Below are 19,167 nucleotides of genomic sequence, written 5' to 3'. Positions count from 1 at the left end.
AAGTTGATCCCAGGTTCTCTGGAAGAGGAGACAATGATGTTAATTGTTGAGCCCTTTCAATGGTCCCACCCATCTTTAAATTTTTAGAATTGTATGTGAGGCTGTGTTTATGTACATCATATGCAGACCATAAGAGGGATTTAGATTCTCCAGTATCTGACACCCTCTTCTGGAGTGTCTGCAGACAGCTACAGTGTACTTATATCTAATAAATACATAAATAAATAAATAAATAAATAAATAAATAAATAAATAAATAAACATTTTTAAAAAGGCTAAGAAAAAAAGAAAGACCAGGCAGGCCTGCCATCCATATCTCTGTTTGTCTGTCTGTCTGTCTGTCTGATCCCTGGGAACTGGAGATGAGCCACCATATAGTTACTGGTAGTTGATCCCAGGTTCTCTGGAAGAGGACATAATGCTGTTAATTGTTGAGCCCTTTCAGTGGCCCCACCCTTCATTAAATTTTTGGAAGTATATCTGAGGCTGTGATTATGTACATCATATGCAGACCATAAGATGGTTTTAGATTCTTCAGAATCTGACACCCTCTACTGGAGTGTCTGAAGACAGCTACAGTGTACTTATATCTAATAAATACATAAATAAATAAATTAATAAATAAATAAACATTTTTTAAAAGGATAAGAAAAAAAGAAAGACCAGGCAGGCCTGCGATCCTTATTCCTGTCTGTCTGTCTGTCTGTCTGATACCCGGGAACTGGAGATGGGCCACCATATAGTTGCTGATAGTTGATCCCAGGTTCCCTGGAAGAGGAGACAATGCTGTTAATTGTTGAGCCCTTTCAGTGGCCTCAGCCACCTTTAAATTTTTAGAAGTATATGTGAGGCTGTGTTTATGTTCATCATATGCAGACCATAAGAGGGATTTAGATTCTCCAGAATCTGACACCCTCTTCTGGCGTGTCTGAAGACAGCTACAGTGTACTTATATCTAATAAATAAATAAATAAATAAATAAATAAATAAATAAATAAATAAATAAATAAATACATAAATCAATAAACATGTTTTAAAAGGATAAGAAAGAAAGAAAGAACAGGCAGGTGTGGCCTCCCTTCCCCCCAGCCTGGAACCTGCCTGCTCAAGGGTGGAGCTACAGGCTCATTCGTCCTGCCACGCCCACTGCTGGAACCTGCCTCTGCTGCCTGGAGTCACACACGTGTTCGTCCTGCTACTGGACCCTGAGTTACTGGGCGGGAAATTGGGTTCCCTCCCCCTTCCTTTATAAACTGAGTGTCTGGAAATATTAAATTGAGCCTCAATCAGAACTTGTTGTCCTGGCTTCATTCTTTTCTTCCGCCCCATCTAGTTTCCTCTCTTTGCAGGGAACTGCCATTCTCAGTGAACCGTTCGTGTTGTGGACCGCGGGCGGGCCTCAACAGGCAGGCCTGCCATCCTTATCTCTGTCTGTGTCTGTCTCTCTGTCTGATCCCCTGGAACTGGAGATGGGCCACCATATAGTTGCTGGTAGTTGATCCCAGGTTCTCTGGAAGAGGAGAAAATGCTGTTAATTGTTGAGCGCTTTCAGAGGCCCCACCCATCTTTATATTTTTAGAAGTATATGTGAGGCTGTGTTTATATACATCATATGCAGACCATAAGAGTGATTTAAATTCTCCAGAATCTGACACCCTCTTCTGGAGTGTCTGAAGAAAGCTACAGTGTACTTATATCTAATAAATAAATAAATAAATAAATAAATAAATAAATAAATAAATAAATAAATAAATAAATAAGTAAACATTTTTTCAAAAGGATAAGTAAGAAAGAAAGACCAGGCAGGCCTGCCATCCTTATCTCTGAATGCCTTTCTGTCTGTCTGATCCCCTGGAACTGGAGATGGGCCACCATATAGTTGCTGGTAGTTGATCCCAGGTTCTCTGGAAGAGGAGACAATGCTGTTAATTGTTGAGCCCTTTCAGTGGCCGCACACATCTTTAAATTTTTGGAAGTAAATGTGAGTCTGTGTTTATGTACATCATATGCAGACCATAAGAGGGATTTATATTCTCCAGAATCTGACACCCTCTTCTGGAGTGTCTGAAGAAAGCTACAGTGTACTTATATCTAATAAATTAATGAATAAATAAATAAACATTATTAAAAAGGATAAGAAAAAAGAAAGACCAGGCAGGCCTGCCACCTTGTCTGTCTGTCTGTCTGTCTGTCTATCTGTCAGATCCCCTGGAACTGGAGATGGGCCACCATATAGTTGCTGGTAGTTTATCCCAGGTTCTCTGGAAGAGGAGATAATGCTGTTAATTTTTGAGCCCTTTCAGTGGCCCATCCCATCTTTAAATTTTTAGAGGTATTTGTGAGGCTGTGTTTATGTACATCATATGCCGACCATAAGAGGGATTTAGATTCTCCAGAATCTGACACCCTCTTCTGGAGTGTCTGAAGACAGCTACAGTGTACTTATATCTAATAAATAAATAAATAAATAAATAAATAAATAAATAAATAAATAAACATTTTTTAAAAGGATAAGAAAAAAAGAAAGACCAGGCAGGCCTGCGATCCTTATCCCTGTCTGTCTGTACGTCTGTCTTTCTGATCTCCTGGAACTGGAGATGGGCCACAATATAGTTGCTGGTAGTTGTTCCCAGGTTCTCTGGAAGAGGGGACAATGCTGTTAATTGTTGAGCCCTTTCAGTGGCCCCTCTGATCTTTAAATTTTTAGAGGTGTATGTGTGGCTGTGTTTATGTACATCATATGCAGACCATAAGAGGGATTTAGATTCTCGAGAATCTGACACCCTCTTCTGGAGTGTCTGAAGACAGCTACAGTGTACTTATATCTAATAAATAAATAAATAAAATAAATAAATAAACATTTTTTAAAAAGGATAAGAAAGAAAGAAAGAACTGGCAGGCCTGCCATCCTTATCTCTGTCTCTGGGTCTGTCTGATCCCCGGGAACTAAAGATGGGCCACCATATAGTTGCTGATAGTTGATCCCAGGTTCTCTGGAAGAGGAGACAATGCTGTTAATTGTTGAGCCCTTTCAGTGGCCTCAGCCATCTTTAAATTTTTAGAGTATATGTGAGGCTATGTTTATGTACATCATATGCAGAACATAAGAGGGATTTAGATTCTCCAGAATCTTACACCCTCTTCTGGAGTGTCTGAAGACAGCTACAGTGTACTTATATCTAATTAATACATAAATAAATAAATAAATAAATAAATAAACATTTTTTAAAAGGATAAGAAAGAAAGAAAGAACAGGCAGGCCTGCCATCCTTATCTCTGACTGTCTGTCTGTCTGTCTGATCCCCTGGAACTGGAGATGGGCCACCATATAGTTGCTAGTAGTTGATCCCAGGTTCTCTGGAAGAGGAGACAATGCTGTTAATTGTTGAGCCCTTTCAGTGGCCGCACACATTTTTAAATTTTTTGAAGTAAATGTGAGTCTGTGTTTATGTACATCATATGCAGACCATAAGAGGTATTTATATTCTTCAGAATCTGACACCCTCTTCTGGAGTGTCTGAAGACAGCTATAGTGTACTTATATCTAATAAATACATAAATAAATAAATAAATATTTTAAAAAGGATAAGAAAAAAAGAAAGACCAGGAAGGCCTGCCATCCTTATTTCTGTCTATCTGTCTGTCTGTCTGATACCCTGGAACTGGAGATGCGCCACCATATAGTTGCTGGTAGTTGATCCCAGTTTCTCTGCAAGAGGAGACAATGCTGTTAATTTTTGAGCCCTTTCAGTGGCCCCACCCATCTTTAAATTTTTGGAAGTATTTGTGAGGCTGTGTTTATGTACATCATATGCAGACCATAAGAGGGATTTAGATTCTCCAGAATCTGACACCCTCTTCTGGAGTGTCTGAAGACAACTAGAGTGTACTTATAATTAATAAATACATAAATAAATAAATAAACATGTTTTAAAAAGGATAAGAAAGAAATAAAAACCAAGCAGGCCTGCCATCCTTGTCTGTTTGTCTGTCTGTCTGTCTGATCCCCTGAAACTGGAGATGGGCCACCATATTTTTGCTGGTAGTTGATCCCAGGTTCTCTGGAAGAGGAGACAATGCTGTTATTTGTTGAGCCCTTTAAGTGGCCCCACCCATCTTTAAATTTTTAGAAGCATATGTGAGGCTGTGTTTATATACATCATATGAAGACCATAAGAGGGATTTAGATTCTCCAGAATCTGACACCCTCTTCTGGAGTGTCTGAAGACAGCTACTGTGTACTTATATCTAATAAATACATAAATACATAAATAAATAAATAAATAAACATTTTTTAAAAGGATAAGAAGGAAAAAAAGACAAGGTAGGCCTGCCATCCTTATCTCTGTCTGTCAGTCTGTCTGTCTGATCCCCTGGAACTAGAGATGGGCCACCATATAGTTGCTGGTAGTTGATCCCAGGTTCTCTGGAAGAGGAGACAATGCTGTTAATTGTTGAGCCCTTTCAGTGGCCCCACCCATCTTTAAATTTTTAGAAGTATATGTGAGGCTGTGTTTATGTACATTGTATGCAGACCATAAGAGGGATTTAGATTCTCCAGAAACTGATACCCTCTTCTGGAGTGTCTGAAGACATCTACAGTGTACTTATATCTAATAAATAAATAAATAAATAAATAAATAAAGAAAGAAAGAAAGAAAGAAAGAAAGAAAGAAAGAAAGAAACATGTTTTAAAAAGAATAAGAAAGAAAGAAAAACCAGGCAGGCCTGCCATCCTAGTCTGTCTGTCTGTCTGTGTGATACCCGGGAACTGGAGATGGGCCACCATATAGTTGCTGGTAGTTGATCCCAGGTTCTCTGGAAGAGGGCATAATGCTGTTAATTGTTGAGCCCTTTCAGTGGCCCCACCCATCTTTAAATTTTGAGAAGTATATGTGAGGTTGTGTTAATGTACATCATATGCAGTCCATAAGAGGGATTTAGATTCTCCAGAATCTGACACCCTCTTCCTGAGTTTCTGAAGACAGCTACAGTGTACTTAAATCTAATAAATAAATAAATAAATAAATAAATAAATAAACAAATAAACATTTTAAAAGGATAAGAAAGAAAGAAAGAAAGAAAGAAAGAACAGGCAGGCCTGTGATCCTTATCTCTTCTGTCTGTCTGTCTGTCTATCTGAATCCCTGGAACTGGAGATGGGCCACCATATAGTTGCTGGTAGTTGATCCCAGGTTCTCTGAAAGAGGAGACAATGCTGTTAATTGTTGAGCCCTTTCAGTGGCCCCACACATCTTTAAATTTTTGGAAGTAATTGTGAGTCTGTGCTTATGTACATCATATGCAGTCCATAAGAGGGATTTAGATTCTCCAGAATCTGACACCCTCTTCCTGAGTGTCTGAAGACAGCTACAGTGTACTTATATCTAATAAATACATAAATAAATAAATAAATAAACATTTCTTTAAAAGGATAAGAATGAAAGAAAGACCAGGCAGGCCTGCCATCCTTATCTCTATCTGTCTGTATGTCTGTCTGTCTGTCTGATCCCCTGGAACTGGAAATGGGCCACCATATAGTTGCTGGTAGTTGAACCCAGTTTCTCTGGAAGAGGAGACAATGCTGTTAATTTTTGAGACATAAAATGGCCCCACCCATCTTTAAATTTTTAGAAGTATATGTGAGGCTGTGTTTATGTACATCATTTGCAGACCATAAGAGGGATTTAGATTGTCCAGAATCTGACACCCTCTTCTGGAGTGTCTGAAGACTGCTACCATGTACTTATATCTAATAAATACATAAATAAATAAATAAATAAATAAATAAATAATCATTTTTTAAAAATGATAAGAAAAAAATAAAGACAAGGCAGGCCTGCGATCCTTAACTCTGTCTGACTCTCTGTCTGTCTGATCTCCTGGAACTGGAGATGGGCCACCATATAGTGTCTGGTAGTTGATCCCAGGTTCTCCTGAAGAGGAGACAATGCTGTTAATTGTTGAACCCTTTCAGTGGCCCCACACATCTTTAAATTTTTGGAAGTAAATGTGAGTCTGTGTTTATGTACATCATATGCAGACCATAAGAGGGATTTATATTCTCCAGAATCTGACACCCTCTTCTGGAGTGTCTGAAGACAGCTACAGTGTACTTATATCTAATAAATAAATAAATAAATAAATAAATAAATAAAAAAATAAATAAGTAAACATTTTTTCAAAAAGTTAAGAAAGAAAGAAAGACCAGCAGGACTGCCATCCTTATCTCTGACTGTCTGTCTGTCTGTCTGATCTTCTGGAACTGGAGATGGGCCACCATATAGTTGCTGGTAGTTGATCCCAGGTTCTCTGGAAAAGGGACAATGCTGTTAATTGTTGAGCCCTTTCAGTGGCCCCACACATTTTTAAATTTTTGGAAGTAAATGTGAGTCTGTGTTTATGTACATCATATGCAGACAATAAGAGGGATTTATATACTCCAGAATCTGACACCCTCTTCTTGAGTGTCTGAAGACAGCTACAGTGAACTTATATCTAATAAATAAATAAATAAATAAATAGATAATCATTTTTAAAAATGATAAGAAGAAAAGAAAGACCAGGCAGGCCTGCCATCCTAATATCTGTCTGTCTGTCTGTCTGTCTGATCTTCTGGAACTGGAGATGGGCCACCATATAGTTGCTGGTAGTTGATCCCAGGTTCTCTGGAAGAGGAGACAATGCTGTTATATGTTGAGCCCTTTTAGTAGCCCCACCCATCTTTAAATTTTTAGAAGTATATGTGAGGCTGTGTTTATGTACATCATATGCAGACCATAAGAGGGATTTAGATTCTCCAGAATCTGACATTCCTTTCTGGAGTGTCTGAAGGCAGCTACAGGGTACTTATATCTAATAAATAAATGAATAAATAAATAAATAAATAAACATTTTTTAAAAGGATAAGAAAAAATGAAAGACCAGGCAGGCCTGCCATCCTTATCTCTGTCTGTCTGCCTGTCTGTCTGATCTCCTGGAACTGGAGATGGGCCACAATATAGTTGCTGGTAGTTGATCCCAGGTTCTCTGGAAGAGGAGACAATGCTGTTAATTGTTGAGCCCTTTCAGTGGCCCCACTCATCTTTAAATTTTTAGAAGTGTATGTGAGGCTGTGTTTATGTACATTGTATGCAGACCATAAGAGGGATTTAGATTCTCCAGAACCTTATACACTCTTCTGGAGTGTCTGTCTCTCTCTCTGTCTTTCCCTTCTCTCTCTGTCTCTCTGTCTCTCCATGTCTCTCTCTGTCTCTTTCTGTCTCTCTCTGTCTCTATCTCTGTCTCTCTCTGTTTCTCTCTTTGTCTCTCTCTGTCTCTCTCTATGTCTCTCTCTATCTCTCTATGTCTCTCTCTGTAGGTCTCTTTCTGTCTCTCTCTGTCGCTCTCTGTCTTTCTCTGTCTCTCTCTGTCTTTCTCTCTTTGTCTCTTTTCTGTCTCTGTCTGTCTCTCTCTCTGTTTCTCTCTGTCTGTCTCTGTCTTTCTTTGTCTCTCTCTGTATTTCTATGTCTCTCTATGTCTCTCTCTCTGTATCTCTCTGTCTCGCTTTGTTTCTCTTTGTCTTACTCTGTCTCTCTCTGTCTCTCTCTATCCCCATCTCTGTCTCTCTCGGTCTCACTCTGTCTCTCTCTGTGTCTCTCTCTGTCTCTCTCTCTCTGTCTCTCTCTGTCTCTCTCTCTGTAACTCTCTGTCTCTCTCTCAGTCGCTCTCTGTCTCTCTCTATGTCTCTCTCTATCCCTATCTCTGTCTCTCTGTGTATCTCTCTGTCTCTCTGTGTCTCTCTCTGCTCTCTCTCTGTCTCTCTCTTTGTCTCTGTTTCTCTCTTTCTCTCTCTCTGTCTCTCTCTGTCTCTATTTATGTCTCTCTCTGTCTCTCTCTCTGTCTCTCCCTGTCTCTCTCTTTCTCTTTGTCTCTCTATGTCTCTCTCTGTCTCAATCTCTGTCTCTCTCTGTAGGTCTCTTTCTGTCTCTCTCTGTCGCTCTCTGTGTCTCTGTTTCTCTCTTTGTCTCTCTCTGTCTCTCTCTGTCTCTCTTTCTGTCTCTCTCACTCTCTCTCTGTCTCACTCTCTGTCTCTCTCTGTGTCTCTCTCTGCCTCTCTCTATCTCTCTCTGTCTCTTTCTCTATCTCTCTCTGTCTCTCTCTGTCTCTCTCTTTGTCTCTCTGTGTCTCTTTTTGTCTCTCTCTGTCTCTCTCTGTCTCTTTCTGTCTCTCTCTGTCTCTTTCTGTCTCTCTCTGTCTGAATTTCTGTCTCTCTCTGTTTCTCTCTTTGTCTCTCTCTGTCTCTCTCTGTCTCTCTCTGTCTCTCTCTATGTCGATCTATGTCACTCTATGTCTCTCTCCGTATGTTCCTTTCTGTCTCTCTCTGTCGCTCTCTGTCTTTCTCTGTCTCTCTCTGTCTCTCTCTCTCTTTGTCTCTTTTCTGTCTTTTTCTGTCTCTCTCTCTGTCTCTCTCTGTCTCTCTCTCTGTCTTTCTTTGACTCTCTCTGTATTTCTATGTCTCTCTCTCTGTCTCTCTCTGTCTCTCTGTGTCTCTCTTTGTGTCTCTCTTTGCTCTCTCTGTCACTCTCTGTGTCTCTGTCTTTCTCTTTCTCTCTCTCTATCTCTCTCTGTCTCTATTTGTGTCTCTCTCTGTCTCTCTCTCTGTCTCTCCCTGTCTCTCTCTGTCTCTTTGTCTCTCTATGTCTCTCTCTGTCTCTTTCTGTCTCTCTCTGTCTCAATCTCTGTCTCTCTCTGTTTCTCTATTTGTCTCTCTCTGTCTCTCTCTGTCTCTCTCTATATCTCTCTCTGTCTCTCTTTGTCTCTCTCTGTAGGTCTCTTTCTGTCTCTCTCTGTCGCTCTCTGTCTTTCTCTGTCTCTCTCAGTCTCTCTCTCTTTGTCTCTTTTCTTTCTCTGTCTGTTTCTCTCTCTGTCTCTCTCTGTCTTTCTTTGTTTCTCTCTGTATTTCTATGTCTCCCTATTTCTCTCACTCTCTATCTTTCTGTCTCTCTTTGTTTCTCTTTGTCTCTCTCTGTCTCTCACTGTCTCTCTCTGTCTCTCTCTGTCTCTCTCTCTGTCACTCTCTGTCTCTCTCTATGTCTCTCTCTATCCCTATCTCTGTCTCTCTCGGTCTCTCTGTCTCTCTCTGTCTCTCTATGTGTCTCTCTCTGTCTCTCTGTCTCTCTATGTCTCTCTCTGTCTCTCTCTCTGTATCTCTCTGTCTAGCTCTGTCTCTCTCTGTGTCTCCCTGTGTCTCCCTCTGTATCTCTTTCTCTCTCTGTCTCTCTCTGTTTCTTTCTCTGTCTCTCTCTGTATCTCTCTGTGTCTCTCTCTGTCTCTCTCTCTGTCTCTCTCTGTGTCTCTCTCTCTGTCTCTTTCTGTGTCTCTGTCTCTCTCTTTCTCTCTCTCTGTCTTTCTCTGTCTCTCTCGGTCTCTCTCTCTTTGTCTCTTTTCTGTCTCTGTCTGTCCCTGTCTCTCTCTGGCTCTCTCTCTGTCTTTCTTTGTCTCTATCTGTATTTCTATGTCTCTCTATGTCTCTCTCTCTGTATCTCTCTGTCTCTCTATGTCTCTCTCTGTCTCTCTCTGTCTCTCTCTCAGTCGCTCTCTGTCTCTCTCTATGTCACTCTCTATCCCTATCTCTGTCTCTCTGTGTCTCTCTCTCTGTGTGTCTCTCTCTGTCTCTCTTTGTCTCTCTCTTTGTCTCTCTCTGTCTCTCTCTGTGTCTCTGTCTCTCTCTTTCTCTCTCTCTGTCTCTCTCTGTCTCTATTTATGTCTCTCTCAGTCTCTCTCTCTGTCTCTCCCTGTCTCTCTCTGTCTCTTTGTCTCTCTATGTCTCTCTCTGTCTCTTTCTGTCTCTCTCTGTCTCAATCTCTGTCTCTCTCTGTTTTTCTATTTGTCTCTCTCTGTCTCTCTCTATATCTCTCTCTGTCTCTCTTTGTCTCTCTCTTTAGGTCTCTTTCTGTCTCTCTCTGTCGCTCTCTGTCTTTCTCTGTCGCTCTCTGTCTTTCTCTGTCTCTCTCTGTCTCTCTCTCTTTGTCTCTTTTCTGTCTTTGTCTGTTTCTCTCTGTCTCTCTCTGTCTTTCTTTGTTTCTCTCTGTATTTCTATGTCTCTCTATTTCTCTCTCTCTATCTTTCTGTATCTCTTTGTCTCTCTTTGTATCTCTCTGTCTCTCTCTGTCTCTCTCTATGTCTCTCTCTATCTCTCTATGTCTCTCTCTGTAGGTCTCTTTCTGTCTCTCTCTGTCGCTCTCTGTCTTTCTCTGTCTCTCTCTCTTTGTCTCTTTTCTGTCTCTGTCTACTCTCTGTTTCTCTCTGTCTGTCTCTGTCTTTCTTAGTCTCTCTCTGTATTTCTATGTCTCTCTATGTCTCTCTCTCTCTGTATCTCTCTGTCTCGCTTTGTTTCTCTTTGTCTTTCTCTGTCTCTCTCTATCTATCACTGTCTCTCTCTCTGTCGCTCTCTGTCTCTCTCTATGTCTCTCTCTATCCCTATCTCTGTCTCTCTCGGTCTCACTCTGTCTCTCTTTGTCTCTCTCTGTGCCTCTCTCTGTGTCTCTCTCTCTGTCTCTCTCTCTCTGTGTCTCTCTCTTTCTCTCTCTCTGTCTGTCTCTGTGACTCTGTATCTCTCTTTCTCTCTCTCTGTCTCTCTCTGTCTCTATCTATGTCTCTCTCTATCTCTCTCTCTGTCTCTCCCTGTCTCTCTCTGTCTCTCTGTCTCTCAGTGTCTCTCTCTGTCTCTCTCTCTGTATCTCCCTGTCTAGCTCTGTCTCTCTCTGTGTCTCCCTGTGTCTCCCTCTCTATCTCTGTCTCTCTCTGTTTCTCTCTCTGTCTCTCTCTGTCTCTCTCTGTCTCTCTCTCTGTCTGTCTCTCTGTCTCTCTCTGTCTCTCTCTTTCTCTATCTCAGTCTCCCTCTGTGTCTCTGTCTCTCTCTTTCTCTCTCTCTGTCTCTCTCTGTCTCTATTTATTTCTCTCTCTGTCTCTCTTTGCCTCTCTCTGTAGGTCTCTTTCTGTCTCTCTCTGTCGCTCTCTGTCTTTCTCTGTCTCTCTCAGTCTCTCTCTCTTTGTCTCTTTTCTGTCTCTGTCTGTTTCTCTCTCTGTCTCTCTCTGTCTCTCTCTGTCTTTCTTTGTTTCTCTCTGTATTTCTATGTCTCTCTATTTCTCTCACTCTCTATCTTTCTGTCTCTCTTTGTTTCTCTTTGTCTCTCTCTGTCTCTCACTGTCTCTCTCTGTCTCTCTCTGTCTCTCTCTCTGTCACTCTCTGTCTCTCTCTATGTCTCTCTCTATCCCTATCTCTGTCTCTCTCGGTCTCTCTGTCTCTCTCTGTCTCTCTATGTGTCTCTCTCTGTCTCTCTGTCTCTCTATGTCTCTCTCTGTATCTCTCTGTCTAGCTCTGTCTCTCTCTGTGTCTCCCTGTGTCTCCCTCTCTATCTCTTTCTCTCTCTGTCTCTCTCTGTTTCTTTCTCTGTCTCTCTCTGTATCTCTCTGTGTCACTCTCTGTCTCTCTCTCTGTCTCTCTCTGTGTCTCTCTCTCTGTCTCTTTCTGTGTCTCTGTCTCTCTCTTTCTCTCTCTCTGTCTTTCTCTGTCTCTCTCGGTCTCTCTCTCTTTGTCTCTTTTCTGTCTCTGTCTGTCCCTGTCTCTCTCTGGCTCTCTCTCTGTCTTTCTTTGTCTCTATCTGTATTTCTATGTCTCTCTATGTCTCTCTCTCTGTATCTCTCTGTCTCTCTATGTCTCTCTCTGTCTCTCTCTGTCTCTCTCTCAGTCGCTCTCTGTCTCTCTCAATGTCTCTCTCTATCCCTATCTCTGTCTCTCTGTGTCTCTCTCTCTGTGTGTCTCTCTCTGTCTCTCTTTGTCTCTCTCTGTCTCTCTCTGTGTCTCTGTCTCTCTCTTTCTCTCTCTCTGTCTCTCTCTGTTTCTATTTATGTCTCTCTCTCTGTCTCTCCCTGTCTCTCTCTGTCTCTTTGTCTCTCTATGTCTCTCTCTGTCTCTTTCTGTCTCTCTCTGTCTCAATCTCTGTCTCTCTCTGTTTTTCTATTTGTCTCTCTCTGTCTCTCTCTATATCTCTCTCTGTCTCTCTTTGTCTCTCTCTTTAGGTCTCTTTCTGTCTCTCTCTGTCGCTCTCTGTCTTTCTCTGTCGCTCTCTGTCTTTCTCTGTCTCTCTCTGTCTCTCTCTCTTTGTCTCTTTTCTGTCTTTGTCTGTTTCTCTCTGTCTCTCTCTGTCTTTCTTTGTTTCTCTCTGTATTTCTATGTCTCTCTATTTCTCTCTCTCTATCTTTCTGTCTCTCTTTGTCTCTCTTTGTATCTCTCTGTCTCTCTCTGTCTCTCTCTATGTCTCTCTCTATCTCTCTATGTCTCTCTCTGTAGGTCTCTTTCTGTCTCTCTCTGTCGCTCTCTGTCTTTCTCTGTCTCTCTCTCTTTGTCTCTTTTCTGTCTCTGTCTACTCTCTGTTTCTCTCTGTCTGTCTCTGTCTTTCTTAGTCTCTCTCTGTATTTCTATGTCTCTCTATGTCTCTCTCTCTCTGTATCTCTCTGTCTCGCTTTGTTTCTCTTTGTCTTTCTCTGTCTCTCTCTATCTATCACTGTCTCTCTCTCTGTCGCTCTCTGTCTCTCTCTATGTCTCTCTCTATCCCTATCTCTGTCTCTCTCGGTCTCACTCTGTCTCTCTTTTTCTCTCTCTGTGTCTCTCTCTCTGTCTCTCTCTCTCTGTGTCTCTCTCTTTCTCTCTCTCTGTCTGTCTCTGTGACTCTGTCTCTCTCTTTCTCTCTCTCTGTCTCTCTCTGTCTCTATCTATGTCTCTCTCTCTCTGTCTGTCTCTCTGTCTCTCTCTCTGTCTCTCTGTCTCTCAGTGTCTCTCTCTGTCTCTCTCTCTGTATCTCCCTGTCTAGCTCTGTCTCTCTCTGTGTCTCCCTGTGTCTCCCTGTCTATCTCTGTCTCTCTCTGTTTCTCTCTCTGTCTCTCTCTGTCTCTCTCTCTCTGTCTGTCTCTCTGTCTCTCTCTCTGTCTCTCTGTTTCTCTCTCTGTCTCTCTCTGTCTCTCTCTGTCTCTCTCTGTCTCTCTCTGTCTCTATCTCTGTCTCTCTTACTGTCTCACTCAGTCTATCTCACTCTGTCTCTATCTCTCTCTGTCTCTGTCTCTCTCTTTCTCTCTTTCTGTCTCTCTCACTCTCTATGTCTCTCTCTGTCTCACTCTCTGTCTCTCTCTATCCCTATCTCTGTCTCTCTCTGTCTCTCTTTCTGTCTCTCTCACTCTCTCTGTCTTACTCTCTGTCTTTGTCTGTGTCTCTCTCTGTCTCTCTCTATCTCTCTCTGTCTCTTTCTCTATCTCTCTCTGAGTCTCTCTGTCTCTCTCTTTGTCTCTCTGTGTCTCTTTCTGTCTCTCTCTGTCTCTTTCTGTCTCTCTCTGTCTCTTTCTGTCTCTCTCTGTCTCAATTTCTGTCTCTCTCTGTTTCTCTCTTTGTCTCTCTCTGTCTCTCTCTGTCTCTCTCTCTGTCTCTCTCTGTCTCTCTCTGTCTCTCTCCGTAAGTCTCTTTCTGTCTCTCTCTGTCGCTCTCTGTCTTTCTCTGTCTCTCTCTGTCTCTCTCTCTTTGTCTCTTCTCTGTCTCTTTCTGTCTCTCTCTCTGTCTCTCTCTGTCTCTCTATCTGTCTTTCTTTGTCTCTCTCTGTATTTCTATGTCTCTCTATGATTCTCTCTCTGTATCTCTCTGTATCTCTTTGTCTCTCTATGACTCTCTCTGTCTCTCTCGGTCTCTCTCTCTGTCTCTCTCTGTCTCTCTCTCTGTTGCTCTCTGTCTCTCTCTATGTCTCTCTCTATCCCTATCTCTGTCTCTCTCTGTCTCTCTCTGTCTCTCTGTGTCTCTGTCTCTATCTGCTCTCTCTCTGTCTCTCTCTGTGTCTCTGTCTCTCTCTTTCTCTCTCTCTGTCTCTCTCTCTCTATTTATGTCTCTCTCTGTCTCTCTCTCTGTCTCTCCCCGTCTCTCTGTCTCTTTGTCTCTCTATGTCTCTCTCTGTCTCTTTCTGTCTCTCTCTGTCTCAATCTCTGTCTCACTCTGTTTTTCTATTTGTCTCTCTCTGTCTCTCTTTGTCTCTCTCTTTAGGTCTCTTTCTGTCTCTCTCTGTCGCTCTCTGTCTTTTTCTGTCTCTCTCTGTCTCTCTCTCTTTGTCTCTTTTCTGTCTCTGTCTGTTTCTCTCTGTCTCTCTCTGTCTCTCTCTCTCTTTCTTTGTTTCTCTCTGTATTTCTATGTCTCTCTATTTCTCTCTCTCTATCTTTCTGTCTCTCTTTGTTTCTCTTTGTATCTCTCTGTCTCTCTCTCTGTCTCTCGCTGTCTCTCTCTCTGTCACTCTCTGTCTCTCTCTATGTCTCTCTCTATCCCTATCTCTGTCTCTCTCGGACTCACTCTGTCTCTCTCTGTCTCTCTCTGTGTCTCTCTCTCTGTCTCTCTCTCTGTGTCTCTCTCTCTGTCTGTCTCTGTGTCTCTGTCTCTCTCTTTCTCTCTCTCTGTCTCTCTCTGTCTCTATCTATGTCTCTCTCCTTCTCTCTCTCTGTCTCTCCCTGTCTCTCTCTGTCTCTCTGTCATTCAATGTCTCTCTCTGTCTCTCTCTCTGTATCTCTCTGTCTAGCTCTTTCTCTCATGTGTCTCCCTGTGTCTCCCTCTCTATCTCTGTCTCTCTCTGTTTCTCTCTCTGTCTCTCTCTCTCTCTCTCTGTCTCTCTGTCTCTCTGTCTCTCTCTCTGTCTCTCTCTATTTCTCTCTTTGTCTCTCTGTGTCTCTTTCTGTCTCTCTCTGTCTCTCTCTGTCTCTCTGTCTCTCTCTGTCTCTTTCTGTCTCCTTCTGTCTCAATTTCTGTCTCTCTCTGTTTCTCTCTTTGTCTCTCTCTGTCTCTCTCTGTCTCTCTCTATGTCTCTCTCTGTCTCTCTATGTCTCTCTCTGTATGTCTCTTTCTGTCTCTCTCTGTCGCTCTCTGTCTTTCTCTGTCTCTCTCTGTCTCTCTCTCTTTGTCTCTTTTCTGTCTCTGTCTGTCTCTCTCTCTGTTTCTCTCTGTCTGTCTCTGTCTTTCTTTGTCTCTCTCTGTATTTCTAGGTCTCTCTATGTCTCTCTCTCTGTATCTCTCTGTCTCTCTTTGTCTCTCTGTCTCTCTCTCTGTCTCTCTTTGTCTCTCTCTCTGTTGCTTTCTGTCTCTCTCTATGTCTCTCTCTATTCCTATCTCTGTCTCTCTGTCTCTCTCTGTCTCTCTATGTCTCTCTGTGTCTCTCTCTGTGTCTCTTTTTGCTCTCTCTGTCTCTCTCTGTGTCTCCGTCTTCCTCTTTCTCTCTCTCTATCTCTCTCTGTCTCTATTTATGTCTCTCTCTGTCTCTCTCTCTGTCTCTCCCTGTCTCTCTCTGTCTCTTTGTCTCTCTATGTCTCTATCTGTCTCTTTCTGTCTCTCTCTCTGTTTCAATCTCTGTCTCTCTCTGTTTCTCTATTTGTCTCTCTCTGTCTCTCTCTGTCTCTCTCTATATCTCTCTCTGTCTCTCTTTGTCTCTCTCTTTAGGTCTCCTTCCGTCTCTCTCTGTCGCTCTCTGTCTTTCTCTGTCTCTCTCAGTCTCTCTCTCTTTGTCTCTTTTCTGTCTCTGTCTGTTTCTCTCTCTGTCTCTCTCTGTCTTTCTTTGTTTCTCTCTTTATTTCTATATCTCTCTATTTCTCTCTCTATCTTTCTGTCTCTCTTTGTCTCTCTTTGTCTCTCTCTTTCTCTCTCTCTGTCTCTTTCTGTCTCTCTCTCTGTAGCTCTCTGTCTCTCTCTATGTCTCTCTCTATCCCTATCTCTGTCTCTCTCGGTCTCTCTTTCTCTCTCTGTCTCTCTCTGTGTCTCTCTCTGTCTCTCTGTCTCTCTATGTCTCACTCTGTCTCTCTCTCTGTATCTCTCTGTCTAGCTCTCTCTCTGTGTCTCCCTATCTATCTCTTTCTCTCTCTGTCTCTCTCTGTTTCTCTCTCTGTCTCTATCTGTCTCTCTCTGTCTCTCTCTGTATCTCTCTGTGTCTCTCTCTGTCTCTCTCTCTGTCTCTCTCTGTGTCTCTCGCTCTGTCTCTCTCTGTGTCTCTGTCTCTCTCTTTCTCTGTCTCTGTCTTTCTCTGTCTCTCCCTGTCTTTCTCTCTTTGTCTCTTTTCTGTCTCTGTCTGTCTCTGTCTCTCTCTGGCTCTCTCTCTGTCTTTCTTTGTCTCTATCTGTATTTCTATGTCTCTCTATGTCCCTCTCTCTGTATCTCTCTGTCTCTCTATGTCTCTCTCTGTCTCTCTCTGTCTCTCTCTGTCTCTCTCTCAGTCAATCTCTGTCTCTCTCTATGTCTCTCTCTATCCCTATCTCTGTCTCTCTGTGTCTCTCTCTCTCTGTGTCTCTCTCTGTCTCTCTCTGTCTCTATCTCTGTCTCTCTTTCTGTCTCACTCAGTCTATCTCACTCTGTCTCTAACTCTCTCTGTCTCTGTCTCTCTCTTTCTCTCTCTCTCTGTCTCTCTCTGTCTCTATCTATGTCTCTCTCTTTCTCTCTCTCTGTCTCTCTCTCTGTCTGTCCCTGTCTCTCTCTGTCTCTCTGTCTCTCTCTGTCTCTTTCTGTGTCTCTGTCTCAATCTCTGTCTCTCTCTGTTTCTCTCTTTGTCTCTCTCTGTCTCTCTCAGTCTCTCTCTATGTCTCTCTCTATCTCTCTATGTCTCTCTCTGTAGGTCTCTTTCTGTCTCTCTCTCTCTCTCTGTCTTTCTCTGTCTCTCTCTGTCTCTCTCTCTTTGTCTCTTTTCTGTCTCTGTCTGTCTCTCTCTGTGTTTCTCTCTGTCTGTCTCTGTCTTTCTTTGTCTCTCTCTGTATTTCTATGTCTCTTTATGTCTCTCTTTCTGTATCTCTCTGTCTCGCATTGTTTCTCTTTGTCTTTCTCTGTCTCTCTCTCTGTCTCTCTCTCTATCGCTTTCTGTCTCTCTCTATGTCTCACTCTATCCCTATCTCTGTCTCTCTGGGTCTCACTCTTTCTCTCTCTGTCTCTCTCTGTGTCTCTCTCTGTCTCTCTCTCTCTGTTTCTCTCTCTGTGTCTCTCTCTGTCTATCTCTGTCTGTCTCTGTGACTCTGTCTCTCTCTTTCTCTCTCTCTGTCTCTCTCTGTCTCTATCTTTGTCTCTCTCTGTCTCTATCTCTGTCTCTCCCTGTCTCTCTCTGTCTCTCTGTCTCTCAATGTCTCTCTCTGTCTCTCTCTGTATCTCTCTGTCTAGCTCTGTCTCTCTCTGTGTCTCCCTGTGTCTCCCTCTCTATCTCTGTCTCTCTCTGTTTCTCTCTCTGTCTCTCTCTGACTCTCTCTGTCTCTCTCTGTCTCTCTCTCTCTCTCTCTGTCTCTCTGTCCCTCTCTCTGTCTCTCTCTCATTCTCTCTCTCTGTCTCTCTGTTTCTCTCTCTGTCTCTCTCTGTCTCTCTCTGTCTCTCTCTCTGTCTCTCTCTGTCTCTATCTCTGTCTCTCTTTCTTTCTCACTCAGTCTATCTCACTCTGTCTCTATCTCTCTCTGTCTCTGTCTCTCTCTTTCTCTCTTTCTGTCTCTCTCACTCTCTATGTCTCTCTCTGTCTCACTCTCTGTCTCTCTCTATCCCTATCTCTGTCTCTCTTTGTCTCTCTTTCTGTCTCTCTCACTCTCTCTGTCTTACTATCTGTCTCTCTCTGTGTCTCTCTCTGTCTCTCTCTATCTCTCTCTGTCTCTTTCTCTATCTCTCTTTGTCTCTCTCTGTCTCTCTCTTTGTCTCTCTGTGTCTCTTTCTGTCTCTCTCTGTCTCTTTCTGTCTCTCTCTGTCTCTTTCTGTCTCTCTCTGTCTCAATTTCTGTCTCTCTCTGTTTCTCTCTTTGTCTCTCTCTGTCTCTCTCTGTCTCTCTCTATGTCTCTCTCTGTCTCTCTATGTCTCTCTCCGTATGTCTCTTTCTGTCTCTCTGTGTCACTCTCTGTCTTTCTCTGTCTCTCTCTGTCTCTCTCTCTTTGTCTCTTTTCTGTCTCTTTATGTCTCTCTTTCTGTCTCTCTCTGTCTCTCTCTCTGTCTTTCTTTGTCTCTCTCTCCTTATTTCTATGTCTCTCTATGTCTCTCTCTCTGTATCTCTCTGTCTCTCTTTGTCTCTCTCTGTCTCTCTCTGTCTCTCTCGGTCTCTCTATCTGTCTCTCTCTGTCTCCCTCTCTGTCGCTCTCTGTCTCCTCTATGTCTCTCTCTATCCCTATCTCTGTCTCTCTATGACTCTCTCTGTCTCTCTGTGTCTCTCTCTGTCTCTCTCTGCTCTCTCTCTGTCTCTCTCTGTGTCTCTGACTCTCTCTTTCTCTCTCTCTGTCTCTCTCTGTCTCTATTTATGTCTCTCTCTGTCTCTCTCTCTCTGTCTCTCCCTGTCTCTCTCTGTCTCTTTGTCTCTCTATGTCTCTCTCTGTCTCTTTCTGTCTCTCTCTGTCTCAATCACTGTCTCTCTGTTTTTCTATTTGTCTCTCTCTGTCTCTCTCTATATCTCTCTCTGTCTCTCTTTGTCTCTCTCTTTAGGTCTCTTTCTGTCTCTATGTGTCGCTCTCTGTCTTTCTCTGTCTCTCTCTGTCTCTCTCTCTTTGTCTCTTTTCTGTCTCTGTCTGTTTCTCTCTCTGTCTCTCTCTGTCTTTCTTTGTTTCTCTCTGTATTTCTATGTCTCTCTATTTCTATCTCTCTCTATCTTTCTGTCTCTCTTTGTCTCTCTTTGTCTCTCTCTGTCTCTCTCTGTCTCTCTCTGTGTCTCTCTCTGTCTCTCTCTCTGTCGCTCTCTGTCTCTCTCTATGTCTCTCTCTATCCCTATCTCTGTCTTCTCGGTTTCCCTCTGTCTCTCTCTGTCTCTCTCTGTGTCTCTCTCTGTCTTTCTCTCTGTCTCCCTCTCTGTGTCTCTCTCTGTCTCTGTCTGTCTCTGTGTCTCTGTCTCTCTCTTTCTCTCTCTCTGTCTCTCTCTGTCTCTATGTCTCTCTCTGTCTCTCTCTCTGTCTCTCCCTGTCTCTCTCTGTCTCTCTGTCTCTCAATGACTCTCTCAGTCTCTCTCTCTGTATCTCTCTGTCTAGCTCTGTCTCTCTCTGTGTCTCCCTGTGTCTCCCTATCTATCTCTGTCTCTCTTGGTTTCTCTCTCTGTCTCTCTCTGTCTCTCTCTCTTTCGATCTCTGTCTCTCTCTATGTCTCTCTCTATCCCTATCTCTGTCTCTCTCGGTCTCACTCCG

This window comes from Mus caroli, unplaced genomic scaffold, assembly GCF_978045245.1.
Source record: "Mus caroli unplaced genomic scaffold, Mus_caroli_1 scaffold_21, whole genome shotgun sequence".
Lineage (NCBI taxonomy): Eukaryota > Metazoa > Chordata > Mammalia > Rodentia > Muridae > Mus > Mus caroli.
Note: the sequence above shows the minus strand (reverse complement) of the source record.